The sequence below is a fragment of the Anomaloglossus baeobatrachus genome, chromosome 2 (assembly GCF_048569485.1).
Source record: "Anomaloglossus baeobatrachus isolate aAnoBae1 chromosome 2, aAnoBae1.hap1, whole genome shotgun sequence".
Classification (NCBI taxonomy): domain Eukaryota; kingdom Metazoa; phylum Chordata; class Amphibia; order Anura; family Aromobatidae; genus Anomaloglossus; species Anomaloglossus baeobatrachus.
This window is the reverse complement of record NC_134354.1, coordinates 116,435,023-116,456,337: the sequence shown is the minus strand read 5'-3', so window position 1 is coordinate 116,456,337 and position 21,315 is coordinate 116,435,023. Positions and strand designations below refer to the sequence as shown.

General features: G+C 42.5%; 1 protein-coding gene across 1 annotated transcript in view; it reads left to right on the top strand.

The window, feature by feature from the left end:
* Positions 1-5,869: 5,869 nt before the first annotated feature.
* WSCD1 (WSC domain containing 1) overlaps positions 5,870-21,315 on the top strand; it is a 248,127-nt gene continuing 232,681 nt past the window's right edge. The window contains exon 1 of the mRNA XM_075335278.1: positions 5,870-6,131. The gene's annotated coding sequence lies outside the window, so the exon portion shown is untranslated. The remainder of the gene's footprint in view (positions 6,132-21,315) is intronic.

Sequence of the window (21,315 nt, the reverse complement as noted above, 5' to 3'; positions counted from 1 at the left end):
TGATGACACTCTGACCACACTCTGATAACACTCTGACCACACTGACGACACGCTGACCACACTCTGATGACACTCAGATGACATTCTGACCACGCTATGATACCACTATGATGACACTCTGATGACACTCTTACCAGACTATGATGACACTCTGATGTCAACTCTTACCACACTCCGATAACACTCTGTCACTCTATCCACACTCCGATGATACTCTGACCACACTCAGATGACATTCTGACCACATTCTGATGACACTCTAAACACATTCGGATGAAAATTGCTGATGAAACGCGCTCCGTTTTTCTCGTACCTGAAGAAAACTTATGTCTGAATGAGGCATCAGTCCACTTTGGTGATACACCTCCTCCGGCTGGCGTCACAGGAGCATATTAAAGATCGGTCCATTTTTCATCCAGAAAAGTAGTATTATTTTATTTCCCTTGTCATCTGTGTGCTGTCTGTATGAAGTATTTTTATCAGCTGCTATGATTCATTTACAGTGTTCTATGTTATAACAATGCTTATGTATCCAAAAAAACTGACGTCACTAGGATGGTCCGTGTGCTGTCCATTTTTTCTCGGACCCAATAACTTGTATTGGCGAGTCTCGCATGATTTAGGAATTCTCTCACAGTATGCTGTGACTTTTCTGAATGAGAAAAAAAAATTACCACCTGCTCCAACTCTGACTAACATTGGTCAGAGTGCAATGCGAGTTCTCTCATTACACTTGCCCGATTCATACACTCGTGTGAGCGAGACCTCAAGGTAGTAGTGACAAGAGGAGATATGAGGCACCTGACCAAATAGGCGTTACTTCTATAGATCCCAAAAAAGGAGAGGAATCCTTTGAGGGCACCTGAGCTACTAGTTGTCCCATAGACTTTTTTCTTTTTCTGTCCAAGTTTTTGATTGTTTGATTTTGGACATTTTATCTCTACTTGGTTTGGTCTGAAGGACTTTATCCATCCATGTATTAGGGCTCATGCGCATGTTGCGTACTCACATGTATTTATGCTGCGTATTGCACTGCAGTGTAAATGCATGTGTCCTGCGTCCCCTGTACTATCTATAAAGATTGTGCATGACACGTGCGCACGATGCTTTTATGAAAGCAGCGATTTGGGTGCTAAAATTTTGACCCAAATCCGTGCGCTCATAAAAGCAGCATGTCAATTATTTGTGCATTCTGGATGCAGCTTCCCACTCTGTCTATGGTGAGGGCAGCGGCCATAGCGCATGAAATCGGCTTTTTTTTAACAAAAATACTGCATTCATTATGCAGTGTTTCTGCAACGATTTGAAGTGCACATGTGCTATCAAATCCCTGCAGAATATTATGCAGTTACGTGCGCATAAGCCCTTACATGGATGTGAAGTCTATTGGCTTGCTGCCATGTAACAGTACATACAGTTAGGTCCAGAAATATTTGGACAGTGACACAAGTTTTGTTATTTTAGCTGTTTACAAAAACATGTTCAGAAATACAATTATATATATAATATGGGCTGAAAGTGCACACTCCCAGCTGCAATATGAGAGTTTTCACATCCAAATCGGAGAAAGGGTTTAGGAATCATAGCTCTGTAATGCATAGCCTCCTCTTTTTCAAGGGACCAAAAGTAATTGGACAAGGGACTCTAAGGGCTGCAATTAACTCTGAAGGCGTCTCCCTCGTTAACCTGTAATCAATGAAGTAGTTAAAAGGTCTGGGGTTGATTACAGGTGTGTGGTTTTGCATTTGGAAGCTGTTGCTGTGACCAGACAACATGCGGTCTAAGGAACTCTCAATTGAGGTGAAGCAGAACATCCTGAGGCTGAAAAAAAAGAAAAAATCCATCAGAGAGATAGCAGACATGCTTGGAGTAGCAAAATCAACAGTCGGGTACATTCTGAGAAAAAAGGAGTTGACTGGTGAGCTTGGGAACTCAAAAAGGCCTGGGCGTCCACGGATGACAACAGTGGTGGATGATCGCCGCATACTTTCTTTGGTGAAGAAGAACCCGTTCACAACATCAACTGAAGTCCAGAACACTCTCAGTGAAGTAGGTGTATCTGTCTCTAAGTCAACAATAAAGAGAAGACTCCTTGAAAGTAAATACAAAGGGTTCACATCTAGATGCAAACCATTCATCAATTCCAAAAATAGACAGGCCAGAGTTATATTTGCTGAAAAACACCTCATGAAGCCAGCTCAGTTCTGGAAAAGTATTCTATGGACAGATGAGACCAAGATCAACCTGTACCAGAATGATGGGAAGAAAAAAGTTTGGAGAAGAAAGGGAACGGTACATGATCCAAGGCACACCACATCCTCTGTAAAACATGGTGAAGGCAACGTGATGGCATGGGCATGCATGGGTTTCAATGGCACTGGGTCACTTGTGTTTATTGATGACATAACAGCAGACAAGAGTAGCCGGATGAATTCTGAAGCGTACCGGGATATACTTTCAGCCCAGATTCAGCCAAATGCCGCAAAGTTGATCGGACGGCGCTTCATAATACAGATGGACAATGACCCCAAGCATACAGCCAAAGCTACCCAGGAGTTCATGAGTGCAAAAAAGTGGAACATTCTGCAATGGCCAAGTCAATCACCAGATCTTAACCCAATTGAGCATTTCACTTGCTCAAATCCAGACTTAAGACGGAAAGACCCACAAACAAGCAAGACCTGAAGGCTGCGGCTGTAAAGGCCTGGCAAAGCATTAAGAAGGAGGAAACCCAGCGTTTGGTGATGTCTATGGGTTCCAGACTTAAGGCAGTGATTGCCTCCAAAGGATTCGCAACAAAATATTGAAAATAAAATTTTTTTTTGGGTTTGGTTTATTTGTCCAATTACTTTTGACCTCCTAAAATGTGGAGTGTTTGTAAAGAAATGTGTACAATTCCTACAATTTCTATCAGATATTTTTGTTCAAACCTTCAAATTAAACGTTACAATCTGCACTTGAATTCTGTTGTAGAGGTTTCATTTCAAATCCAATGTGGTGGCATGCAGAGCCCAACTCGCGAAAATTGTGTCACTGTCCAAATATTTCTGGACCTAACTGTATCTAGTGCTGCAGAATATATCTGGGCCAAGCATGGTTTCTGCTAGCAAAAGTAGCCATTTCAGGGGCTGCAGAACTCTGATTTTTTAGAGGCCACTCTGCTGTCTATGGACTAAAGGCCCCGCTACACGCAGCTATATCGCTAGCGATATCGCTGGTGAGCGTACTCGCCCCCGTCGTTTGTGCGTCACGGGCAAATTGATGCCCATGGAGCACAACATCGTTAAGAGACGTCACACGTACTTACCTGCCTAGCGACACCGCTGTTGCCGGCGAACCGCCTCCTTTCTAAGGGGGCGGTTCGTGCGGCGTCATAGCGTCATCACTAAGCGGCCGCCCAATAGAAGCGGAGAGGCGGAGATAAGCGGGACGTAACATCCCGCCCACCTCCTTTCTTCCGCATTGCCGGCGGCCGCAGGTAAGCTGTAATTCGTCGTTCTCGAGGTGTCACATGTAGCGATGTGTGCTGCCTCGGGGACGACAAACAACCTGCGTGCTCAACAATCAATGATTTTTTGAAAAGGAACGACGTGTAAACGATGGACGATTTGGTGAGTATTTTCCATCGTTAACGGTCTCTCCTTGCTGTCACGCGCAACAACGTCACTAACGATGCCGGATGTGCATCACGGAATCTGTGACCCCGGCGATATATCGTTAGATACGTCATTGCGTGTAACGGGGCCTTAAGGCCGGTGTCACACTTGCGAATGCCTCACATGTATCTCGCGTGAGTCTCTCATTGAATCACCCAGCTTGGTCACACACTCTCCGGACAGGAGCATCTAAGCTGCACAGAGATACATGCAACCGACCCGTTCCTGTCAGCGGGTAATTCAATGAGAGACTCGCGCGAGTTACATGCGAGGGACTCGCAAGTGTGACACCGGCCTAAAACAGATTGGTCTTTGAGAAAAAGGAACAGCTAAAAATGATATTAAGGCCACGGTCACACGTTGAGTATTCGATGAGTTTTTTACCTCAGTATTTGTAGCGAAAACCAGGAGTGGGTGAAAAATACAGAAGCGGTGCTCGTGTTTTATACTTCTATGATTCCTCCACTCCTGATTTTGACTACAAATACTGAGGTAAAAAACTCACCAAATAATCAACGTGTGACCGTGGCATTACATTAATATAAAACATTAAATGGCATTAATATTAATAAGAGATAAGCGAATCTCCCAAAATACAACTTCAAAGCGAAAAGCAGACTCGGCTCAGTCCTAATCTGATCTGTCCCAAAAAGATATCACAATAAAACCCAAGAGTATAATAAATGCAAGGCCAGCAAAGGGTTAAATAACATAAAATATTCTGCTCAGTTTCACAACACCAGGAGTGTTGAGGGTTGATGACCCCTTTAAGGCTCAGTTTTAGCCCCGATTGTCACGGATCGCTCTTGTACCCATGTTAGTCTATTGGGTAACCCATGTTAGTCTATTGGGCTGTTCACGTCTCTGATTGTTCGGGGACAGTGCGATCAGCGCAAAATTGCGGACATGTTTGATATCAATCAATGTTTAGGATCAAAATAGTCTATGGGGCTGTGAAAAAAATCAGTCACTTGGATGACTTACATAGGAAAAGGGGGAGAAAGTTTATTTTTTTCCACATTTGAGAAAAGTTGATGAAAATTGGACAAAAATCTGATGAAACTATTTTTTTTTTATATGTGAAATAACTGATGTCTGAATGAGGCCTTAGACCTAAATAAAAAGAAGAAAAAGAATAACAAATTAATTTTATTTTATTGTTATGTTATATGTAAGAATTCCTTGTTTTTTTTACAATACTCTCATCTAGCATACTTTAAATAAAAATTGAAATAAATATATAATTCTCTCTCTCTCTCTATATATATATATATATATATATATATATATATATATAGATAGATAGATAGATAGATAGATTAGATAGATATATAAATGAATGAATATATATATATATATATATATATAAATAAAATAAATCTTTATTTTGATATTTTTTATATAGCGCTAACATATTCCGCAGCGCTTTACATACATCAGGAACACTGTCCCCATTGGGGCTCACAATCTAAATTCCCTATCTGTATGTTTTTGGAGTGTGGAAGGAAACTGGAGAACCCGGAGGAAACCCACGCAAACGTGGGGAGAACATACAAACTCCTTGCAGAGATATATATATATATATATATATATATATATATATATATATATATATATACACATATATAGGATTCAATACATTAGATGGAAACATATGCCCTCTAGTTTTATATCTAATACATATATATATATATAGAGAGAGAGAGAGAGAGAGAGAGAAAGAGATAAATATATATATATATATATATATATATATATATACACACATATATATATATATATATATATATATATATATATGTATATATATATATATATATATATATATATATATATATATATATATATATATAAAACTAAAAGGCACATATTTCCATTTAATGTATTGAATCCTATTTCATTTGGAGGAATATCTTTATGAATCCTTTAATTGCAACGAATGGTAAATCAATGAAATACAATGCATAATAATCTTTCCTTGACAATGCTGCCCTATGGCTGCTGTGTGTATGCACAGGCCACCCAGCCCTGCATATTAGGTCCCGTACAGTAGAGCCCTGTGCAGCCCCAGCAGTCGTGCAGCTCCCGGCCGGCGGAGGGGCAGGTGCCGGCGGAGGGGCAGCTGGACGGGGCCGGGCACGGCTCGGGCGCTGTGGTCAGCCCTCAGCAGTAGTCGCTAGGACCCCGCAGATGTCTGTGAGAGGATGCTGGCAGCGGCAGCAGCAGTGAAGGGCAGCACTGAGCATGCGCGGATCGGAGCTTCTTGCTTGCTGCTCGGTTAGTTACTGATATAAACAGCTGGAGGTAGTGGAGCACACAGAATGCAGGCGCGGAGCACGGAGTGACTGCTGACTACATCTCACCCTGTGCATGGGCACCGGAGGCTGGCGAGGCATGCCACAGGGCGCAGGATTTATCCTCCCATTCTGCAGAGCCTATTGGAGTGTTACTTTTTCCTCCTCCTAGATCTCACAGGTAAGTTTTCTGTTCTTCCATCCCTGTCTCCTGTCCATCTGTGGATATCAGCAGAGTCTTCTGTGGGAACTTGCAGATAATGCACTGACTGCTGCACTTATTACCCTTCTATAAGAAGCAGCTTCTGTATAAGAAGGATGTGTGATGTCAATACCAATGTGTGAATGTGAGAGGACCATGCTCATCTCAGGGGGAATATCACATGAAATGATCACAACGTGGAGATCACAATATTAAGATTTCATGAAATGATCACAATGTTGAGATCTCCTGAAATGATCACATTATGGAGATCTCCTGTAATGATCACATTATGGAGATCTCCTGAAATGATCGCATTATGGAGATCTCCTGAAATGATCGCATTATGGAGATCTCCTGAAATGATCACATTATGGAGATCTCCTGAAATGATCACATTATGGAAATCTCCTGAAATGATCACATTATGGAGATCTCCTGAAATGATCACATTATGGAGATCTCCTGAAATGATCACATTATGGAAATCTCCTGAAATGATCACATTATGGAGATCTCCTGAAATGATCACATTATGGAGATCTCCTGAAATGATCACATTATGGAGATCTCATGAAATTATCACAGTGTGAAGATACCATGAAATGATCACAACTTGGAGAACTCCTGAACTGATCACTTTGTGGAGATCCCATAAAATGATCACTGTGGAGATCTCATGAAATATCACAATGTGCAGATCTCATGAAATGATCACAGTGTGGAGATCCCGTGAAATGATCACAATGTGGAGATCCCATTAAATGATCACAATGTAGAGATCTCATGACATGATCACAATGTGGAGATCTCATGACATGACCACAGTGTGGAGATCTCATGACATGATCACAGTGTGGAGATCTCATGAAATGATCACAGTGTGGAGCTCTCATGACATGATCACAATGTGGAGATCTCATGACATGATCACAATGTGGAGATCTCATGACATGATCACAATGTGGAGATCTCATGACATGTTCACAATGTGTCTTTCAAACTGAGTCAGTTTTAAGTAGAAGAAATGCCTTTAAAATGTCTCATCTGTGATAAAAAAAAAATTCCTAGACTGAGGATCTGTCCCACTCCCACAGAGATTTTCACTCATATATTGTTCTATTTGGTTTTGTTCGAGAAAATCTCACAAATTGTTCCATGTTTCCGAGGCCCCTAAATAGTTGCAGCGATAAGTGTCCCAAACAGCATCAAAAAGTCTCAAACTGGTTCACAGGATGGACGTGGCCGTTCCAGGTCTGCAGACGGACCTGTGATAATTCCCTCCACTTTTTCTATGGTCAGACTGTGTAATTGTGTGTGTTGCCCCTCTTGTAGCAGTGTACGTCCCCGTATAATCGTGTGTGTTGCCCCTCTTGTAGCAGTGTACGTCCCCGTATAATCGTGTGTGTTGCCCCTCTTGTAGCAGTGTATGTCCCCGTGTAACCGTGTGTGTTGCCCCTCTTGTAGCAGTGTACGTCCCCGTGTAACCGTGTGTGTTGCCCCTCTTGTAGCAGTGTATGCCCCCGTGTAACCGTGTGTGTTGCCCCTCTTGTAGCAGCGTACGTCCCCGTGTAATGGTGTGTGTTGCCCCTCTTGTAGCAGTGTACGTCCCCGTATAATCGTGTGTGTTGCCCCTCTTGTAGCAGTGTACGTCCCCGTATAATCGTGTGTGTTGCCCCTCTTGTAGCAGTGTACGTCCCCGTATAATCGTGTGTGTTGCCCCTCTTGTAGCAGTGTATGTCCCCGTGTAACCGTGTGTGTTGCCCCTCTTGTAGCAGTGTACGTCCCCGTGTAACCGTGTGTGTTGCCCCTCTTGTAGCAGTGTATGCCCCCGTGTAACCGTGTGTGTTGCCCCTCTTGTAGCAGCGTACGTCCCCGTGTAATGGTGTGTGTTGCCCCTCTTGTAGCAGTGTACGTCCCGGTGTAATCGTGTGTGTTGCGCCTCTTGTAGCAGTGTACGTCCCCGTATAACCGTGTGTGTTGCCCCTCTTGTAGTAGTGTACGTCCCCGTGTAATGGTGTGTGTTGCCCCTCTTGTAGTAGTGTACGTCCCTGTGTAATCGTGTGTGTTGCCCCTCTTGTAGCAGTGTACATCCCCGTATAATCGTGTGTGTTGCCCCTCTTGTAGCAGTGTACGTCCCCGTGTAATGGTGTGTGTTGCCCCTCTTGTAGCAGTGTACGTCCCGGTGTAATCGTGTGTGTTGCCCCTCTTGTAGCAGCGTACGTCCCCGTGTAATGGTGTGTGTTGCCCCTCTTGTAGCAGTGTACGTCCCCGTATAATCGTGTATGTTGCCCCTCTTATAGCAGTGTACGTCCCGGTGTAATCGTGTGTGTTGCGCCTCTTGTAGCAGCGTACGTCCCCGTGTAATGGTGTGTGTTGCCCCTCTTGTAGCAGTGTACGTCCCCGTGTAATGGTGTGTGTTGCCCCTCTTGTAGCAGCATATGTCCCCGTGTAATAATGTGTGTTGCCTCTCTTGTAGCAGCGTACGTCCCCGTGTAATGGTGTGTGTGTTGCCCCTCTTGTAGTAGTGAACGTCCCCGGCAGTAGAGGTGGCATATACTCTACGCTCTGCCTTTTCCTGTTGAATCAGCTAATGACACATCCAAGTCTATTCCAACTCCTCACCGTCACAGATGCAGATTGTTCCCACTCACAGTCTCACAGTGCCGGCCGCTCACATCCCCTTCCATTGCACTTATTACCTTCCCAGGTCTCCAATGTGTGACTGTTGATTATGCAAGATCTATATACAGTACGGATCTGACACTATATAAATAGAAGGCAAATGGTAATTGCAGATCAAGAGCGCACTACAAAAATGACTGTGGCTTGGGAAAAGAAATTGGTTAAACGCTGTTATTTAGATGCTTCGCAGAGGACGACTTGTCTTTTTCCGCTTTTTCATCATTTGTGTTGTGGAGTTCTGTTTCTTTAAGGAGCCTAAGCTTCAGGGAGCAGAACAAGAATACACGTGAGTCCTGAATGTAACACATCCCGAATGGGTATTAACCCATAATGTGCAAGAAAGAGCTGCCGGCCGTTATTATGTACTTTTTTTTTTTTTCTATCAGGAGTGTTTATATACCATTTTACTCACTTTTTAACTTTTCTTCCGTTGACCGAGGTTTTCGTCAATGCTGAATAATCAAGACGAATGTAATATATCATCCAAACCCAAGTAGACTTCTGTGCTTTACTTGCTAAAATTCACATAAAAAAAATCCATAACCCATGAAATTGTTTTAAAAAAAACCCCAATCCGTTGACTAGCAGAGAGGGCATCCATTAAGTCATTGTTCTAAATCATATTTAATCCCTCCATTACGTGTAGATTTTGATTTAGTGTTTCTGGGCAAGACTGTAAATTAACCTTCTTAAACAGTATATGTAAAAAATGATCCGGCAATGTGAATTATAGCACAAAAAAACGATATTACCAATATATAATGAGCTGAAAGTGCCAGTCTGAAATTGCCTTACGGAAAGTTCTAAAATGAGAAATGATAATAATATGCATTAATTTGCTTTTTGCCCTGAGAAAACAGAATATTATGGTGTGACAGTGACAAAGAACTCGACGGGAATTCTGGGAAACCGTTTATTTTTCCGGTATAAACTCGTTCTTTTGGACTTTACTTTACACATTTGTTTATTACTGTAAGATTTGTAAATATATATATATATATATATATATATATATATATATATATATAAAATATATGTTGCAAGGGAACCTTCTACATTGCTTAAACCCATTCATTGCTAGAGCTGGAGAGTAACAAGTTTTGCATTTGCAAACATTCATTTGTAAGACAGCCAAGCCGAAGGATCGGCCGCTCTTAAGGCCGATTTACACGCAGCGACATCGCTAACGAGATATCGCTGGGGTCACGGAATTAGTGACGCACATCCGGCCTCGTTAGCGACGTCATTGCGTGTGACACTTACGAGTGACCGCTAACGATCCCAAATACTCACAAAATCATTGATTGTTGGCACGTTGTTCATTTTCCAAATATCATTGCTCATTTTGGACGCAGGTTGTTCATTGTTCCTGAGGCAGCACAAATCGCTACGTGTGACACCCCAGGAACGACGAACAACAGCGTTCCTGCGTCCTGTGGCAACGAGGTGGTAGTGACGTTCATGCGGCTGCTCTCCGCCCCTCCACTTCTATTGGTGGGCCGCTGTGTGACTTCGCTGTGACGTCGCACTAATCTCCCCCTTAGAAAAGAGGTTGTTCACCGGCCACAGCGACGTCGTTAGGAAGGTAAGTTCGTGTGACGTGTACCTGCGATATTGTTCGCCACGGGCAGCGATTTGCCCATGACGCACGCACGACGGGGCCGGGTGCGAACGGTAGCGACATCGCTAGCGATGTCGCTGCGTGTAAAGCGGTCTTTAGCCCATGTTCACACCACCATATTTTCACTCCGATGTCCATGAAAAAACTGCCAGCACTCGGACCAAACTTGTTCAGATGTGCATTTTTTTTTTTTTTCACAGAACAACTTTGCATGTGAAAGAAAAAATTGTAGCTTTCATAAGTTTCTTCCTTATATCAGCTAGGACTCGTAGTTACAATTTTACAGATGAAAAGAAAAATAATGGGATTTTATATGGATCAACCATGTATTGTGTTTTTTATGGATACATTGCAACTCTTTAAAAGGAACCGGTCACCAGATTTGGCGACTATAATCTGTGTCCACCATGACTGATCTCGTATATACAGTATTCCAGGACACTGTATTTAAAAGCCCAGGCTGCTATGTAGAACATAAAAAACACATTTATAGTACTCAACTAAGGGCCAGTCCGGTCTGATTGTTGTCGCTGCTCTCTGGTCCGGTGCCTCCTCTTTGCAGCTATCTCTGTCCTCCTTCCACCCAGCCCAGTATGGATGACATGTCCTACATCATCCACACTAGCTCATATTGCGGTCCTGTGGAGGTGCCTCCTCTCTGCGTCGATCTCCGTCCTCCTTCCACCCAACCCAATATGGATGACATGTCCTGTTCAGGTACATTTTGATCTGCACTGCTGAGGGCAGATCAAAGTACTGTAATGTGCAAGGAAAGGTTAATGACCGCCTGCGCATGCGCACTACTATACTTTCATCTGCTCTGAGCAGGGCAGATGAAAGCACACCTGCACAAAACCTCCATGCCGGCTTGTGTTGATGATGTAAAACACGTCATGCACACGGGCCTTAGTAGAAGGAGGACGGTGATTGCCACAGAGAGGAGGCGCTGGACCGGAGAGAAGCGACACCCATTGGACCGGACCACCCTTTAAGTGAGTATGATAAAAGTGTTTTTTACACAGCAGCCTGGGCTTTATTATATAGTATTCTGAAATGCTGTATATAAGACATCACTGGTGGTGGCTGCAGCTTATAGGGGCCAAATCTGGTGGACAAGTTCTCCTTCACATGTGCTAGGAAGGAGAGACAGCGTAATGGGTTTCATCTGAGAGAAAAGAAATCTAGATAATCATATATGCTCACCTCGATGGAAGATAAAAGGCATATAAGTGACCGCTGCTGCAGATCCACAGTCTCAAAGGGCCGATGAGTAGGAGAGAGGGATGATTAGTGACTAATCCATGCTGCTGGTCAATAATGATGCTGTGCATTATTAAAAAAAATGGTTTATTGATTCAACGCATTTTGAAGCTGCTTCGACTCTTCATCAGGAAAATGGAAAACCACAATCTTCGTTTCCTGATGATGAGGCTAGGCAGCTTCGAAACGCGTTGGATCAATAAACCACGTTTCTTGAATAACGCACAGCATCATTATTGACCGGCAGAGAGAATTAACCACTAATCATCCGTCTCCAATTCTTTAAAATAGGAATCTGTATTTCGTCTTGTAAATTTTAATAACTGCCAATATATAAAAGCAGATGACATACGGGTAAAAATCATCCTTGTTTTATTCTAAATTAAACTAGGACGATTATTTTATACACCAATGTGAACTTAGCCTTGTTCGTCTATTTCCATAAATTCTGTTTGCATTGCCATCTTTATTTTTGACTACTCCTTTAAGATGAGCACTGTTGTATTTCAGGTAGGTGGTCTGATATTTTTACCAGTATCCTGTATACTTCACAGTGTCAGAGGGTCAGATGGTCTCTAGAGATCCGATTTATACTGTGTCCTTAAGTTTATTGGATCTTCTGAGAAGAATTCCCAGCGCTTCTTTTCAGTGCTTTGTTTTGTAGGTTTTCTTAGGAGCTTATTGTTGGGAAAGATCAATCAGGCGTTCAGTGTAACACCCTTAGTCCAATGGTAGATGGCAGCCCATGAGCTACTAAAAATATTTCTGCAGGCAGTCGTTTAGTGTAGTCAGTTCACATGTCTCTAAGTTACATTAATAGAATTGTATTGCTTAGAACAAGGTTTACATTCCAGATCTAATTTCCTTCTTTTCTTACCAACCGAATGATTTTTCTGCCATGCTTAGAGATTTTTACTATGGATTCTACCGAGAGGCCCCGTATTCCCACAATCCCAAGAAATCCATTCTCTGCATGGGAACAGTTATTTTAGTCGACTATTGCACATCAAAGCTTGAACAAGACCTGTCTTTTTTTAATTTGTGCACATTTCACTAACTGTGTCTTTTAAAAACTTTGCCATTCCAAGAAATAATAAAAATTCTTAGATAAGGTTTTGCATAGAAGAACATGTCACACACGTTATACACGTCCTATAGTCACACTCCTCACTGACATTCTAACAAGACAGTAGAAAAAGATTTGGGCTATCTTGTGATAGCCTAAAAATACAAAATTGCACACCTTCTTTGTGAGTAGAAATGGGCCCCATTACCTCTTGGGCCCCTGCCCCGCACAGGTTGCACCAATGACATGTCTGCCCCTGATGGAAATCTTCAGGGGCAGACATGTCATTGGTGCAACCTGTGCGCAACACAGGGGCCCAAGAGGTAAGGGGGCCCATTTCTACTCACAAAGAAGGTGGGCAATTTTGCATTTTTAGGCACTCTTTAGCTGCAAAGTGCCTATATATTGTTCTTGCACATGAGTCTTTTTCTGTCTGTGTCCATCAGTGCTTTCCTTGTTTATTAAGTGGTTAAAAACTAGAGGTGCAGAAGGGCCAGAGGTGCAGAAGGGCCAGAGGTGCAGAAGGGCCAGAGGTGCAGAAGGGCCAGAGGTGCAGAAGGGCTAGAGGTGCAGAAGGGCTAGAGGTGCAGAAGGGCTAGAGGTGCAGAAGGGCTAGAGGTGCAGAAGGGCTAGAGGTGCAAAAGGGCTAGAGGTGCAGAAGGCCCAGAGGTGCAGAAGGGCCAAAAGTGCATTATGGCCAGAGATGCAGTAAGGCCAAAGGTGCAGTAGGATAAGGCAAGCTTTTCTGCTAGACTGCAGACATTCTTAAGAAAGTATACCCTCACTACTGTAAGGCTGAGTTCACATGTCCTGTAATCATCCTCTAGAACGGATCCTGCAGAGATCTGTGCAGAAAATGATTTCTGCCCGATCCTTTTATTTAACATGGGAGTCTATGGAGAACGGATCTGTTAATGGATTGCTATTTATATTCCAACTGACATCAATCCTGTAAGAAAAGAACAGATCCCTTACAAAGGACTCTTTGCAACAATAATGGATGGCTAAATAGCAATCCATTCTTCATAGACTCCAATGTTAAAAAAAACTGATCAAGCAGAAATCAGTTATTGAACAACGTACAAAAAAGTTGTGTTTGCAGAGCTTTTTTGCCATCTGATCTCTACAGGATCCATTCTAATGCATAATTACTGGACATGTGAACTCAGACTAAAGGCCCCATCACACACGAGATCGCTAATGGGATCGTTGCTGAGTCACAGTTTCTATGACGTAGCAACGATCTCGCCAGAGATCTCGTTATGTGTGACACCTACCAGCGATCGGGCCCCTGCTGTGAGATCGCTAGTCATTGCCGAATGGTCCGGACCATTTTTTTCAAAGACGATGTCCTGCTGGGCAGGATGCATCGCTGTGTTTTACACCTACCAACGACCTCCTAACAGGGTCCCAACGACCGCCGAGATCATTATACAGGCCGCTCATCGTTACTGCATCGTTAGTAAGGACTGACTGTGTGACATCTCACCAGCGATCTCCCAGCGACTTACCAGCGATCCTTATCAGGTCGTATCATTGTCGGGATCGCTGGTAAGTCGTTGTGTGTGACTGGGCATTAAGTGTTTGTCTTCTTTTTGTTGGCAGAAATTTAACAATAGTGCACATTGATTACTTTTCTGAAAAGTCCCCAAATTTTTTGTTTTTGCCTCTTTCTTTTTTTTTTCTACACCATGTGCAGAATTATTAGGCAAGTTGTATTTTATAGGACTTTTTTATTATTGATCAACAACTATGTTCTCAATCAACCCAAAAGACTCAAAAAATATCAAAGCTTAATATTTTTGGAAGTTGGAGTGGGGTGTTTTTAGATTTGGCTATCTTAGGAGGATATCTGTTTGTGCAGGTAACTATTACTGTGCAGAATTATTAGGCAACTTAATAAAAACCAAATATATTCCCATCTCACTTGTTTATTTTCATCAGGTAAACCAATATAACTGCACAAAATTTAGAAAAACATTTCTGACATGCAAAAACAAAACCCCAAAAAATTAGTGACCAATATAGCCACCTTTCTTTATGATGACACACAAAAGCCTACCATCCATAGATTCTGTCAGTTGCTTGATCTGTTTACGATCAATATTGCGTGCAGCAGCCACCACAGCCTCCTAGACACTGTTCCGAGAGGTGTACTGTTTTCCCTCCCTGTAGATCTTACATTTTATGAGGGACCACAGGTTCTCTATGGGGTTCAGATGAGGTGAACAAGGCGGTCATGTCATTATTCATTTTTCATTTTTTAGACCGTTAATGGCCAGCCACGCTGTGGAGTAGTTGGATGCATGTGATGGAGCATTGTCCGGCATGAAAATCATGTTTTTCTTGAACGATACCGACTTCTTCCTGTACCACTGCTTGAAGAAGTTGTCTTCAAGAAACTGGCAGTAGGTCTGGGAGTTGAGCTTTACTACATCCTCAACCCGAAAAGGTCCCACAAGTTCATCTTTGATTATACCAGCCCATACCAGTACCCCACCTCCACTTTGCTGGCGTCTGAGTCGGAGTGCAGCTCCCTGCTTTTTACTGATCCAGCCTCTGGCCCATCCATCTGGCCCATTAAGAGTCACTCTCATTTCATCAGTCCATAAAACCTTTGAAAAATCAGTCTTAAGATATTTCTTGGCCCAGTCCAGACGTTTTGTCTTATGTTTCTTGTTCAAAGGTGGTCGTTTTTCAGCCTTCTTTACCTTGGCCATGTCCCTGCGTATGGAACACCTTGTGCTTTTTGATACTCCAGTAATGTTGCAGCTCTGAAATATGGCCAAACTGGTAGCAAATGGCATCTTGGCAGCTTCACGCTTGATTTTCCTCAATTCATGGGCAGTTATTTTGCGCCTATTTTGGCCAACACGCTTCTTGCGGCCCTGTTAGGTATTTGCCATAAAACGCTTGATTGTTCAGTGATCACGCTTCAAAAGTTTGGCAATTTCAAGACTGCTGCATCCCTCTGCAAGATATCTCACAATTTTGGACTTTTCAGAGCCCGTCAAATCTCTCTTCTCACCCATTTTGCCAAAGGAAAGGAAGTTGCCTAATAATTAAGCACACCTTATATAGGGTGTTGATCTCATTACACCACACCCCTCCTCATTACAGAGATGCACATCACCTGATTTACTTAACTGGTAGATGGCTCTCAAGCCTATACAGCTTGGAGTAGGACAACATGTAAAAAAATTATCATGTGATCTAATAATTCTGCACACAGTGTACAGTAAAATGTAGCACAATCCTTTAAAAGGTCGCACATTCAAGTGAGGGGAAAAAAGGACTGATGTGTTACTCCACTAAGGTAATGGAGTAGAACTGCTGCAGGACATGGCAACAAATCGAAATGTTACAAATGATGAATTGGCCTCAATAACTAAAACAATGCCCATAATGCCAAACCCCCAAATTGTCAAAACTAAGTGATGCTAAAGTGGTTTTGATTTTAAGAAAATTGTACCCCAAATGCTTTGTAAAATAGTAGGTAGTCGTCCACCCGGAGCCCAACGTCGGCTCTCCATCGCTGTTACATTCTCAGTGTTGTGACGCCACATTTACTGTCTTCTCCGTTAACAACATGTTCTGCTGATAGGTGAGATTTCAGGTCTTGGGATCCCGCAGAACTTAAAAAAAATCCCAAAACACTGCAGAGTTCGTCTCAGCTGCCAGTAAGGCCTTACTCACATTAACATATAAGTCAGACTAAAGGCGGCTTTACACGCTATGATTTATCTGACGATATGTCGTCGGGGGTCACGGTTTTCGTGACGCACTTCCGTCATCGTTAGCGACGTCATTGTGTGTGATGCCTACGAGCGACTCCCAACGATCTTAAAACTAGCGAAAATCTTTGATCGTTGACACGTCGTTCATTTTCAAAATATTGTTCGTCGTTTGGAACGCAGCAGACATATTGCTACGTTTGACACCCTGCCAACGACGAACAACATCGTTAGTGCGTCCGTCATCAGCAACGCAGGCATGTCGTTATGAGCAATGCTCCACGCCTCCTCCGCTCTGATTGGTGGTACCAACTGCGTTCTGATTTGGTAGGCATGGTTGATAAGGCGTACATAAATATACGCCTCTGTCATTGCTGGAATCGTCGGGATGAATGCTGTGTGACGGTGTCCACAGGACCGCCTTGGTCAAACAATATATCGCTGAACGATGTTGTGTCGTTTGTGAGATAGTTACGCGTGACCACTACAAAACGACCTATGAACGATCTCGGTAAATTGTTGCAACGATCTGGGCATATCACATCATTAACAAGATCGCTAGCGATGTCGCTGCGTGTAAAGCCCCCTTTATGCAATGCGAGAAAATCTGACATTGCACCCGGACCATTGTTAGCCAATGGGGCAAACCACTTCAGTGGGGTTTTTTTTTGTATTTTTTTCTCATGTCCATTTGGAATGCAAAAACAATCACAGTATGCTGCGAGCTTTTCTGCAAATCAGATCACGCGCAGTCATACAAGTCTATACAATGACAACTAAATGGGTCATATTAAATTTGCAATGTAGTGCTGAGGTAAGGCTATATGTAAGTAAAGAATGGTAGGGATGACACCATAACATAAGTTTAGGCCATGGTAGGAAAGTAGCAGACACTCTTAAGAAACCTGCACTTTTTTTTTTTTTACCAATGATCTTTTCTGACTCTCAGCACTGGGTTAGTTTTATTTGGGACATACTAATTATGCTTTAGTAACACTGAACTAGAAAGTGATATAGTGCCTACTAAGCAGTCCCATAAAAATGCTATTTGTATGGTTAACATACAATTTGCCACATACACTATCTGGACAAATGTATTGGGATATCTACATATGACACCTATGGGAGCTCCTTTTATATCACATTCTAAATCCATAGGCATTAAAGAGATACTCTGGGGCTAAACGAATTATTCTAATGATCATGTCCTCATAAACTGTAAAGATAACATGAATAGTGCTGGTCCCCATCCTCACAGTACCTGTAATTCAGTGTGACCCTGTAGCTGCTCTTTAGTGCTCCTCCTCTCTTCTGGGACGTTACACCACAGAGCCTGCTCCATGCTAGTAGATGCCTGCCCACAAATATTTGCTTCCCTGCAGGTCTAGATCAGGGAGAAGGCCCCACCTCCACCATGCTCGATCTCAGACTGAATAGAAACAGCTATCAGGGGCCTGGCAGCTACTTGTAGGGAGCAGGCTATGCCCCCTGATGTGCAATAGAACATCCCAGAAGGAAGGGGAGCACTAAAAAGCTACAGCATCACACTTAATTACAGGTTCTGTGAGGATGAGGAACAGCATGTTATGTTATTTTTATGAGGACATAACCATTAGAATATTTTTTTTTTTTTTAACTCCTCAGAGTAGCACTTTACAATAGAGATGCTCCTCATTTGTCACGTAACGGCTTTCACTCTTCCAGGAAGGCTTTCTATAGATTTTGGAGCATGTCTCTCAGAATTTGTGCCCATTCCTGCATGTAATGGCTTTCACTCTTCCAAGAAAGCTTTCTATAGATTTTGGAGCATGTCTCTCAGACTTTTTGCCGATTCCTCTAGAAGAGCATTTGTGAGGTTCCTACCAATGTTGGACAAGAGGACATATCTCACAATTTCTGTTCTAAATCACCCCAAACATGTTTAATGGGATTAAGGTCAGGGCTTTGTTAATTTCTTCCACTCCATACTCCCCCCATCCACGCTTTCATGGACCTTGCTTTGTGCACTGGGGCTTTGTCATGATGGAGCAGAAAAAAGCATTCCCCAAATTGTTCCCACAAAATTTAAAGCCCAATTGTCCAAAAAGTCTTAGTGAAACATTTACATTTCCTTCACTGGAAATCAAAACCCCTGAAAAAATAAGCCCACACCATTATCCCTCCTTCACCAAATTTTACATTTGCCACAATATCAGTCTGGAAACATTCTGGCATTCACCAAACCCAAACTCATTCACCCGACTGCCAGACGAAGTGTGATCTCTTAATTTACGTGTATACAGGGAGCCAGTTCTGGCTTCTTTTGGAGGTAGTGAAGTAAAATGGAAATTAGTTTATACATGGGCATAATACTAATTGCATGCAGTAATGGGACTGTAAATACATTTCAGGGCACAGAGAGATAGAACAATTAGTCTCCCTCCTAAAATGTTCAGTCGTAAGAACAATAGCCGCTCTTCATGTGCGTAAGGAGCCTATATAGAATTACAAACATCTTCAATCTTAATAACAGCCGTTGTAGCATTCAGAACTACTCTAAACTTTTTGTTAAAAATCTAGTGAAAGTAAATATTCTGTTGTCATGGAGACGGCTTCCACTCGGAGTTCTCTTGAACATGAGTGTTTTGTACCAGGCGAACTGTATAGTTCACTCCTGAGACTTGATGAAGAAAGTCATGGATAAGTAAACTACAGATTTCGCTTGATATCTCCTATTCGCATGTAAGTAGCACACCTGATTGCATTGTTTAAGGCGCACATCACGCACTATTCCAGTTTAATGTTTTTATATAATTATATTCAGCATTTTCTAATGTGTTTAATTAGAAATGTGTGCCTTGATTATTCCATATGGAGCACTGATCCTCTATCTTTCTTAATAGCTAAACAATCTATGGAGACATGCACAGTTGTATAAGTCCTTGTTCAACCACTTTTTGCACCACTACTGTTAGAGGAGGATCGGTACTGTATTGACGCTATACTCCCTGTGATATGTATCGGAAAGACCAAAAATACAAGAATTTACCATTTTAAGAAAATGTCCTTTACTTTCATTGCTATTCTATTATATTGAGTTGTACCAACTTACTGTCATGGCCGTCTCCCTGGTTTTTGGAGACTAGTGGCAGCTTGATGACTAGAGCCCCTTATCTCTATCTGGGACTCTGCATTTAAATGTTGTTTTGTTTCCTTTTGGTTCTGAAGTAGTTAATGTCTGGTATTCTGCTAGCAGCTCCCCTGCTTTTAGGGCTGTTTCACATTTGCGCTATTTTGACGGAATCGGGTTTCGTCACTAATGTAGTACAGTTCATTTATTTACGGTGGAAGCGCGACATCATGTGGACACAAGCGGGTACTGCATGACACACACACGCGCCATAGTAACGCGCTTCCAATGTAAATAAATGAACTGTACTACATTAGTGACGGATTCCGTTTGCGTCAAAACAACGCAAGTGTGAAACTAGCCTTAATGTCAGCTGCACCTGCTCGGTAGCCACACTCCCTTGTGTTTAAATGGCTAGGTCTCCCAGCAGGCTTTGCTGACTATACAAAGCCATTTGTATGCAAGCCGCCTTGGTGGAAGGAGCTGCTGTGGATTCTCCTGAAGTTGTATTCTCTCCATTTTTGGTTATTTATCCCTTGTTTGTTTCTCCTACCCTCTTGTCTTATTAGTGAAGTGTTGGGTCTAGGGAAGCTCACCCTCCTCTCACTAGCCAGGGCACCCAGGGTTTCCCAGGGTCTCAGGGTACAACAGTTGCGGAGACTGGCTAGGAGAGTAGGGACAGCTCAGGTGAGGATAAGAGGTGTCCATCTACCCTCACACTTGTCCAAGGGCCTACCATTGTAATTGTTTCCCCAGTGTCTCCCTTGTTTGTGGTGTTTTGAGGTGTGTTTTTCGTTTTGCATCAGACTTCAGTTGGTCTGAACGTGCTCGCAACGCTTGTTGTGTGACATTTGCAATTTCAGGTCAGCATCTTTGGCAAATAGTATGACCTTTCAAAAAGGCAAATTCTTTGAGATGATGGAGCCCTTGTCCTAGCTGGATTTCCAGTTTTGCCATATAGAATGCATACAGACCATATTGTTTGAGAAAATCAACCCCTAAAAGATCACCTTTCAGTGCAATTTTTGGTGGTCGTCTCAAAGGTGGTTTCACTGTTCTGTCTCTGGTGCATCCAAATATCTTGATTTATCCATGATGTTTTTTGTAGCTCCCACCATTTTCTGTTGTATCCTCTAACATTAAAATATTTTTTGTTAGCTAAGTCGGATAGATTGGGTGCACAAGAAGGGTTCACCTCACCAGTTACTTTTTGCTTGCTGTGTAATGTCCAAGGAAGAAAGATTCCCGTATGAGATTCCTTTTTTTGTCTCTGGTTCAGCCATTACCAATGTACTCTTTGACCGGACATTACTATGGCGCCTGTCAAATAGATAAATAACCATGCTGCCGGCAAAGATCACTTTGTAAAAAACATGAGCTAAAAGCATTGAAGCTGTGATAAAGTAATGACTCAGAGGCTTTTCATGGTTCAGATTGCTTAATTTAAAAACAGACACACAAGAGCACCAAATGGTTATGGGTTTTTTTTTTTTTGTTTTTTATGTTTGTTTTTTTGCAGGATCCCTCAAAGGCTCAATGGATGAAGTCCTTGGGGCTATGGACATTATAATGAATGCTGCTCAGGGACTACATCACTTAAATAACAAAGGAAAAAAGAAAAAAAAAAACTCACCAGAAAAAACCCACCTGCCAACTTAGATCAAAATGGCAAATGCACTTGCAGGACG